The sequence below is a fragment of the Microcebus murinus genome, chromosome 3, assembly GCF_040939455.1.
Source record: "Microcebus murinus isolate Inina chromosome 3, M.murinus_Inina_mat1.0, whole genome shotgun sequence".
Lineage (NCBI taxonomy): Eukaryota > Metazoa > Chordata > Mammalia > Primates > Cheirogaleidae > Microcebus > Microcebus murinus.
Window position 1 is genome coordinate 61232076 of NC_134106.1, and position 10175 is coordinate 61242250.

Here is a 10175-nt window from a genome sequence, read left to right on the forward strand (position 1 = left end):
GCACTCTAGCCCAGGCAAGAGGGCGAAACTCTTGAGTCAAAAAAAAAAAAAAAAAAAGTAATGTGGCATGTAATTTTTATCCCTCATTAAATGTTACAGTGCCAGGTCACAAGCCAATATTTTTAAAACAAATTTGTAAACAAGACATAAAATTATAAAATCCCTCTTCCAAAGTGCACAATTCAATCAGCCTTAAAGTCTCTCATGTCATTTAACTCTTCTTGAAATTTGCATCCTTGAGAATGGCAGTCTTATCTAAAACAAAAGCTTTTTAGCCTAGAGGACCCAGGTTAAAAAAAAAAAATAAAAAATAAATAAAAAATAAAAAATAAAACAAAAGCTTTTAATTATTAGGAAATAAATTATATAACTCAATGCTAACTAGCAGGTAACAAAAGATGAAAATATGTCTAACATAAAACAGATTCTTTATGTGCACATGTAACCATAAATTTTTGTAATAGATACACATTGAAAATCTTTCCAAGCATGCATCAGAACTCATTTTCCAAACCAGTCATTTTTCTTGACAACGGGTGATATGAGTCTTCAAACTGTAGGGGGAGCTCCAAACCACAGATTCATCTTAATGCTGCTGGTTTTACTACAGCCTTCTTCCCAAGGGACAGCTTCATCAGGTTATTCCAAATCAAACTGAAAAGAGATACAATTTGAATGCATTGACAATGCACAGACTTAATGATCCTAGTGCAGTTGCTACATTTCCCTTTCTTTGAACCAGCTGATCCCACATCTTTTTCTTCTCAAGTACTTACTTTTCAAATTCTATTTGTCATTTTATATTCCCAGTGGGTTCACAGCAAAAATATTCACATTGTGAACTATTTGTCTTTAGTGCACCTTGCATTTCTGCTTTCAGAGCACATCATTCCCTAAAAAGATTCAATATAGGCTATTTTAGTGTCTCTGTGCACGGAGCTCACTTACCCTCCCCCCTTGAGAATCTTGCTTATGTTTTGAAGATTTTTTTTCCTTCTCATGTCTCTCAGCCTTCACCCAGTAAATCCTTAAAAAAACAAGAACTGAGGTTTATTTTTCATTATGGTAGAAGCATGCCTGACATAGATCCATGAGCATGATATATTCTCAATAAACATTTCATTCTGTTAATGAAGGCATTTCACCTTGAGGCTTTATGCTTCCAGCTCTACCTGCCTTATAGAGAAAACTTGGTCCCAAAAGCATAACAATATTTCTTGAGTGTCATCTGGGGCTGTAAGCTGTTCTAGGCACTCAGGATAGAACTGTGAGCAAGTCAGAAAAAGATCTTGTCTTCTTGGAAATTATATTCTAGTGGGAAATGAAAGACAATAAACAACCTAAACCACATCAGACAGTGGTAAGGACTATGAGGAGAATTAAAATAGGACCACATGATAGAGGGTGACTGGGCAGCTACTTAGAATGAGTGCTCTTAAGTTCTCTTTGACGAGGTGACATGTAAACTGAGGCAAGGATGACATGACAGAGCCAGCAAGTGAAGAGCAGGGTAAACATGTCCCAGAAGAGGAAACAGCTGCACACAGGTCTTGAGTAGAGCAGCAGAAGTTCAGATGATGTGGCAGAGAATAGCAAGCAAGGAGGTGAGTGGGAGATGAAGTCAGAGAGGCACAGGGCCCCAATCACTCTGGAATCCAAGGTAAGGAGTTTAGACTTTTATTCCAAGTGCTAGGGGAATTCATGGAAGTGGTCTAAGCCCAGGAGTGATTAAATATAACTTTTGTTTTAAAAGTTCATTAGCTGCTGTTGTAAGAATGCATTGTAGTAGATAAGAATGGATGTCCTTCCTGTACTCATGAGATTACCCCCTGTGGGTATGGCATTTATCACAGGGTCCACCAAAGGTCCTCTGGGCCTGCCCACCTTCCCTTTCCTCTTTCCTTCCCTCTCTTCCTCCCTCCCAGCTCAGCTGGAGTGAAGTGGCTATTCATCAGCACTCTCATAGCCTTGGTGAGATCATAGCCTTCAACTCCTAGGGTCAAGCAATCCTCCTGAGGCAGCCTCCTGAGTAGCAGGGACTACAGGTGTTCTCCACCTGCCTTGTTTCAGTCTTTGTTTGCTGTACCCCAATGCTACATATCAGGTTAAGAATTTCACCTAATAGGAGTCTTTAGCTGCTTCCCATGAATGAGGATGTAGGAATGAGTATGCAGGAGTGCAGGAGACAGGACACTGGAGACTGCACAAGGTCAGAAGGAGGCTACTATGTTCAAGAAAAGTGGTCATGGCCAGGTGTGGGCACCCCATGAAAGAGAACCTCAGTTCCTACCAGGTCAGCTGCTGAAGCCTATTTGGCAACATCACGCCTCCAGTGCTTAGCCTCCAACCTTTAGGGCAGAGGTAGGTAGGATATTCTCGTCAGTTATGCCAAGGACCTTTCCTAGCCTTACAAAACGTGCATATACAAAATTGTTCCATTTTCAACTTTTGTGGTTAAGCAAGAAATGAGGAATGTGAAATTTTCACTTGGTCAGGGTTTTCTTGTTGTTTCTGGTTCCCAAAAAGCTAGGCATGCTGACCCTTGCCCCAGATGCCAAAAACTCTGGTCAACATTTACAAATTCCCTCCCTAAAAGGACTAGATCCTTCTTCCTATATCTTCTTAGCCTTTATCTTCAGAAATGCTAGGACCTGAGCATGTCTACTTTCAGAAACCACCTCAGTGTGGAGATTACTGTGTTTATGATTAAGCACACCCCTCTTCTGTATGTCTCAGTCACAGCTTCTTAAAGTCTTCTCATCATAATCTTATATCTAGTATGTTTGTACATTCTGTTAACTTACTTGTAAGTTAAACATAACAAAAAAGAGCTACTTTAGACATGGTGAATAGTGGGAGCAGATACTCCTGCTGCCTACCCCAGCAGCTCTGTTTCCGCCTGCACTTCACCCATGACGGTACCCACTTGCTGGATTTGTTTACTGCTGTATCCCTAACAGCTAAAACAGAACATGGCACACAGTGGATGCTCAATATTTACTAAGCAAGAGGTTGAATGATTGGATTTTGCCCTGTGTTGGCTTCTGCCAGGACCCTGTCAGGTCCAGAGCCGAGAGGGAGAGACAGGAAGCCTCATGTGTAGCAAAATGCTGTTTACTTTGACCATCTGGGTGCAGATTGGTAGAAGCCGAAAAAGGTGTCCATGCCAAGGGGGTTGACAGCCTTGACTTTTATAGAGGGTTTTCTCGGGGGGAGTGAGCAACTGGGCCAGAACAGCCACTGTAAATAATTCTTTTCAAACAAACAGGAGAGGTGGGATGAGCATCCTCCCTGTCAGGAGGGATAAGGAAAGTAAGTTTCCCTCTTGCTTTTATCTCCCTAGGGGTCTGGCAAAGCCTATGTGCCTAATACACCCCTAGGAAGGGGAGAGCAGTGGGTTTTATAGATTTGGATGGAGGTTTTGGGAGAGTGAATTCTTTAAGCTTAACATTCCACCCTTTTTATTATATACACATAGGAAAAGGAAGGGGAAAAATTAAAAATTAGAAAGATTGGGAAGTGGGCATCATTGTCTTTCTGACTGCTTCCTCTTTTCTTCTGTTCCTGGAGACTTGTTTATTTCTGAAATGTAGTCAGGCCTATGGCAGAGGATATGAGTTTTGTGCTGAGATATGGTTTTGGGCAGGAAACAAAGGCTTGGAGTTTACTCCCCTACTGTCTATCTGGGAGCTTCTCAGGAACACCTTGAGGTTATAAAACCAATTCTAAAAGCTGTGATCTGGGGAAATGTAAAGAGAAAGATTTACATTTTCTTTCTGAGCTCTTTCCAGGTGTTGGTGAAAACAGAGTCTCAGCAAGTTGCCTGCTAGTTTGGAAGAGAAGCAGCAAAGAGAGTAGGGAGAGCTCAAGATTAATCTTTAGCTGTTAATAGAAAACTGGGAGATTCAAAGCCACTCTAACATTTCCCCCTTTCTGTTGTTAAAAGTAAATTTCTATTTAAAATGAACTTGAAAGTTGGGGAAATGATTGGTGATCTTTCTTCTGTAGCTATATCCAACTAAGAAGAAGTGTAGATATCTTTTTATGGAGTTCATCTAAATTATTAAAAGGGAGGGGTTTGAACATGGACAGTCTTGAAGTTAGATTAGAGGCAGGATGGGATTTCACTGGAGAGAAATAGTTAGGGACTAAATTTGATTCCATATGAATGTTACTAGATAGTGGGGAATGTAAGGTTTGAAAATGAGAGCGTTAGCCAAGAAACCTAAGATCACACATGGTGGGAAGAGTTTACAGTTTTGAGAAGGTAGAGGGTCTCTTGTACTATAGGCAGATAGAGACGTCGTGGAACATCCATAGTGGGGGCTGGAAAGTAAGGTTATTTTTAGATCTCCCAGCATGGGCAAAGGACTGACCAGCCTGGTATGTAAGCTGGGCTGTGGTGGCATTCATAGAGTGACACGAGAAGTATAAAGAGGAGGAAAAGTACAATAAGTAGTCATATATACTATGGCATATTATCAGAGCCTGGTATCCAAGATGGGCTGGGCTTTCAGGGAGCCCGCCATGGGTGGAAGCAGGTTCTGGAGGGCCTGTAGGTTTCAGTCTGGAGAGATGAGTCTTAGACCGTATTCCCAGAATTTCAGCTGTAGTGGTGGAAGTAGCAAGAAGTATTTAAAAGGTTGAAGGAGACCCCACTTGTTCTCAGGAATCCTTGAATAAAATCTAAACTCTAGGCTGTAAGAGTTGCAGTCCCTTTAATAAGTCGCTAGTGTGTTACATTGCTGGCAGGTAGGCACCAGGTGGGGGTAGTGAAGTAAGACAAGGGAACCAAACTTACTAATTCCATTTCTTGAAATCAGTCTTTACAATTTTAAATGCTTGTCTCCTTTGCAATACCCCTTAGGCCTAGAGAGATTGAGTAAGGTTGGGCCAGGTGGAATTTAATAGCTTATATCCTGGAGATTACTTTGTTATTTACTCAATATTACTTTAATGGCTTTGGGGAGTAAGGCAAGAGAATTAATGATGTTTTAAATAGAAAGTCATAACTAAACTTTTCTAATTATGGCCAAGTAGATGTCATACTAAATTCCTTCATAAACTTTATCCCAACCTGCAGAGACCATCTACAAAAAACATGCCTAAAACTCTCTGTTTTGTCCTAACTTTCCCATTTCCTAAATCATAGCCAAACAACTGGGGTACATCAGAGCCCGGTCTCCCCAGGTAACAATCCAGACCACGTGGCCAAACAACTGGAGTAGGTCAGAGCTTGGTCTCCCCAGGCGATGACCTGGACCAAACCAATTATTTTAGGATAAAAAATTCCATACAAGATCCTTTCTTACCAAAATATATTTCCACAGTTATTGCCTTTTTACATCTCTTTCTCTTACTCACAAGTTACTTTCTATTTCGTTTTTTTTTTTGTTTTTTGTTTTTTTTTTTAAGACAGGGTCTCACTTTGTTGCCCAGGCTAGAGTGAGTGCCGTGGCGTTAGCCTAGCTCACAGCAATCTCAAACTCCTGGGCTCAAGCGATCCTCCAGCCTCAGCCTCCCGAGTAGCTGGGACTACAGGCATGCGCCACCATGCCCGGCTAATTTTAGATATATATATTAATTGGCCAATTAATTTCTTTCTATTTATAGTAGAGACGGGTCTCGCTCTTGCTCAGGCTGGTTTCGAACTCCTGACCTCGAGCAATCTGCCCGCCTCGGCCTCCCAGAGTGCTGGGATTACAGGCATGAGCCACCGTGCCCAGCCTCTATTTTATTTTTAATCAAATATTTGATGTAAGCACTTACTCTTTCTTTAAGCCAATTAATTAGGGCTCTTTTACATATTTTGATAGGGAAACATTATATATACATGACATATGGACACACAAACATATAGACATATAGAAGGAGACAATTTTAGGTGAAACAAGGCAGAAAGTTCTATAGTTTGAAAGCTCAGAGTATATCAAGGAAAAGTTTGCATGTAAAGTTCAAAATAAGTCAGAGGAAGGAAGCCATAAGATCTTTTCCGAGTGGGGGTAATTGGGAAGCACAAAAAGGGGTGGGCAAATACTTTATCTCCCAGTCGACAGAGAAGTTGTGGAATACACAGGAATTTCGTATTTTACCTTTTATTCTGATTGTGGGGGAAGGAGAGAGAAATAGAGGCCCTGAAAATTCAGGAAGAGTAGAGGGCGTGGCTCCAGCATTAGTTCTTCCCTGTGCCAGAGAGTTACCTAAGGCTCAGCCATCCCTGTCTGCCAAAGTTCAGTCTGTTCTGAAGCCTGATGTGCCCATGAGACTGAAGCAGTTTCAGAGGGTCTGTAGGTACGGAGAATGTCCATTCAGGGTAGGGCAGCCAATCCTGGAATGCAGGTGTGATCTCCCATTTTAGGAAGAAGGCAGTAGTTCTCCCCCTGCCCTTCTTTTGTTAGAGGGGGCACAATCATGGCAGAGCCCGTTTCCTGGGTATTTTTACTCTGGGGATCAGAGTCATAGTGGAGGCAGGGCTCAGTTCCCACAGAGAGGGTGTGGCCTTGTCGTCTACTTAGTGGGGACTTTTTTTGACTGACTCTCTGGAAAAGCTCTTTTACAGAGGCAGCCACTATTTGAAAAGCGTTTTTCCTGTTTTGAGGGGCTGTTGTCAGTCCTGTTCTCTTTTTTCCTTCACCTCTTCCCATCTTGGTTATTAAAGACTTTGACAGCCAGGCTTAGGAGATCTTTTTGGGGGTTTGAGGGCCTTCCTCCACTTTTTGGAGCTTGCACCTGACATCAGACATGGACTGGGACATAAAATGCATGCTGAGGAGAAAAGTTCCCTCAGGAGTTCCTACTTGATAATCCCCTCGTAGGTCTGTTCTAGGGACAGCAACTGTCACCTACTGGCTGGGCAGGGGTACATCTATGGATTTCATCACCATGTGCCTGGGCATTAAGCCAAACCCTGTCTTTCTCCTCAGGGGATAGAGTAGAGGAAAGAATAATGTAGAGGCCCTGCCAGGTCCGATTATAAATTTGAGTTAAATAACAGGGACATGCACCCGCATGATGTCTTCCACCCCCAACCCACAGTACTTGAGCAGACCAAGAGCAGGTAGTAGGGGGGCTGGGAAGAGGACAGGGGGCAGGTGTGTAGTAGGAAGATTGAGCCAGATTATAGTTTGTACAGAGTGAGGGTCGAGACTAGAGGGCAAGGGGGCCTGGACATAGGGAATCTTGGACCACTTTCCATTGCAGTGACAGAAATTGTAGGGAGACCTAGTATTTTGAGGCTTCAGAGATGGTACCCCAAAGGGATAGTTTTAGGAGGAGTAGACTGAGTTTCCCATGTTCCTGGAAAGAGGAAGGGTCACACAGGGCAAATTCTACTCAATTCTAGGTGTCCCTAGAACAAGGGAATGGCACAGGAGTGACAAGTGAGTGATGAGCATGAGTGACAAGTCAGAACAGGCGTCCCTGTGTCCAATGAAGGCCCCAGGGGCCGAGAGTCCTTCAGCTTACCGGTAGTACTTTTTGAGTCAAAGCAATTAAATGAGAAACAAGAACAAAATAGGTTGGGAAACAAACTAATGAACGAGATTGAGAAACGAGAATGAGCTTGTGAGCTCCCCACTCACCAGGAACAGGATATGACAGGGTGTGGATTTTGGAGATTAGCAAGGAAGATCTGAGTCCCACTCCAGTGTCTCTTTCTCAGCTTGATTCAGGAGAGTCTGGGTGGACAATTACCTTACCTCAGCCAAGCTAGAATACTCTGCCTACCTTCCAGGATCAGAGACAAGTTAGAGAGAGGCCCCTGCATGGCTCAGAAAAGATCTGTGGAAACCTTACCGATGACCCAGGAACTCAGAGGAAGACAGGATTGGGAGTAAGCCCAGGACTAGCTGCTAGGGTCTACTGTTTCCCAAGTTGCAAGCCTTGCCTGCTAGAGTCTCAGAGGTCGTGTCCACACCGTGTGCCCTCCTGGGTTTCAGCACCAGTCATTAGTTCTGGAGCCAAGAGGAAGACACATGAAAGCTTGTGTGTAGCAAAATGCTGCTTATTTTGAGCATCTGAGTGGAAGTCAAAAGAAGGGTCCATGCCAAGGAGGGTGGGAGAGACTTCGTTTTTGTTTTGTTTTGTTTTGTTTTGTTTTTGAGACAGAGTCTCACTTTGTTGCCCAGGCTAGAGTGAGTGCCATGGCATCAGCCTAGCTCACAGCAATCTCAAATTCCTGGGCTCAAGCAATCCTCCTGCCTCAGCCTCTGGAGTAGCTGGGACTACAGGCATGCACCACCATGCCCAGCTAATTTTTTCTATATATATTAGTTGGCCAATTAATTTCTTTCTATTTATAGTAGAGACGGGGTCTCGCTCTTGCTCAGGCTGGTTTTGAACTCCTGACCTTGAGCAATCCACCCGTCTCGGCCTCCCAGAGTGCTAGGATTACAGGCATGAGCCACCATACCCGGTCAAGACTTAGGTTTTATAGAAGGTTTTTTTTGGGGGGGGGGCTGTTTGAGCAACTGGGCCAGAAGAGCTGTTATAATAAATTCTTTTCAAACCACCTGGAGGGGAGAAATAAGTGTCCCCCTTGTCAGGAGGGATAAGGAAAGTAAGTTCCCCTCTTTCCTTTATCTCCCTAGGGGACGGGCAAATGTTACATGCCTAATATACCCATATGGAGGGGAATGGAAGTTTGGGGAGGGTAAATTCTTTAAGCCTAACAGACTCCACCTACACTATATGCCTGCCCTATGACCTGACTCTCCAATGGAAACTACAGTCACATGCGTCCCGCATCAATTTCTTTAGGCCCAACCCACCATGTTTATATTCTGAAGGGAAAGAATCAGTAGAGAATTAGAGTGTTGAAGATACAGTAGAGTGCCCTGTACCTGTCTTCTCATGTTTAAGTGCAGTGGATCCATGACAGTCTATAGTAGAACCTAGCACTGACATCAACATTAGTGCATCTTGGGGTGAGGAGGGAGGGAATGATCCAATAAGTGTTTTCAACTATAAGTCTGAAAAGCTAAGGACCACACAGAATCACTTCACGGAACTCCAGGAAAAACATACACAGCATGGGTTGGGATAAATGAGAGATCTGGAGGCTGGCTGGTAGAGGAAGTTAACACCTGAGTTGGGGCTAAGCTAGGCCTTAAAGTATAGGTCATGTCATCACAGTAACAAACTCACAGGGAGGCACACAAACAATCTTTGGGGAAGTGTCCACAGAGAGTTAAACTTTTAAACCAAGGCATAAAGTTTCAGGGTGATGATATACAAAGTGTTCTGAAACAGAATGACTAGCAGGCTTGCAAAACCACTGGAAAGAGAATGTGTGCATATTTATACATACACACATCTACAAACAGAACTTCTTGTATTTGACGTGTATAACTACCTTGTCCTGGTCTCAGAAGGTAATGGGATAAACACTCATTTTTAATAAGTTTTATAGGTGTTTTGACATTAAAAACTTAGCCTCATATTCTTTTCTAACCAATAAAACCTATTACCTAATATCTCAGACTACTAATTTTCTCCAAAAAGTAACACAAACAAGCTGAAAAATAAATTGAAAAGTTTTCCTATCCCCCATCTATATTTATTTATTTATTTTTGAGACAGAGTCTCAGTCTGTTGCCCGGGCTAGAGTGCCATGGCGTCAGTTTAGCTCACAGCAACCTCAAACTACTGGGGTCAAGCAATCCTTCTGCCTCAGCCTCTCAAGTAGCTGGGACTACAGGCATGCACCACCAGGCCCGCCTAATTTTTTCTATATATTTTTAGTTGTCCAATTAATTTCTTTCTATTTTTGGTAGAGACACGGTCTCACTCTTGCTCAGGCTAATTTCGAACTCCTGACCTGGAGCGATCCACCCACCTAGAGTGCTAGGATTACAGGTGTGAGTCAGCATGCCCGGCCCCTATCCCCCTATCTTTAAATCCCCCCTAATTTAGCTAAATCTGCAGTTATACTGGGATCAGCAATCCCTCCTTAAATGTGGGGTTTATGCGACAGTGATGTAGGGTCCATCTGGCAGGAAACCCCTATGCCAAATCAGAGTAATTTCAAAAACAGGCCAGCCGGGTGGCTCACACCTGTAATTCTAGCACTTTGTAAGGGTGAGGTGGGAGGATCCTTTGAGCTCAGGAGATCGAGACCAGCCTGAGCAAGAGCAAGACCCCATCTCTACTAAAAATAGAAAGAAATTAGCTGCACA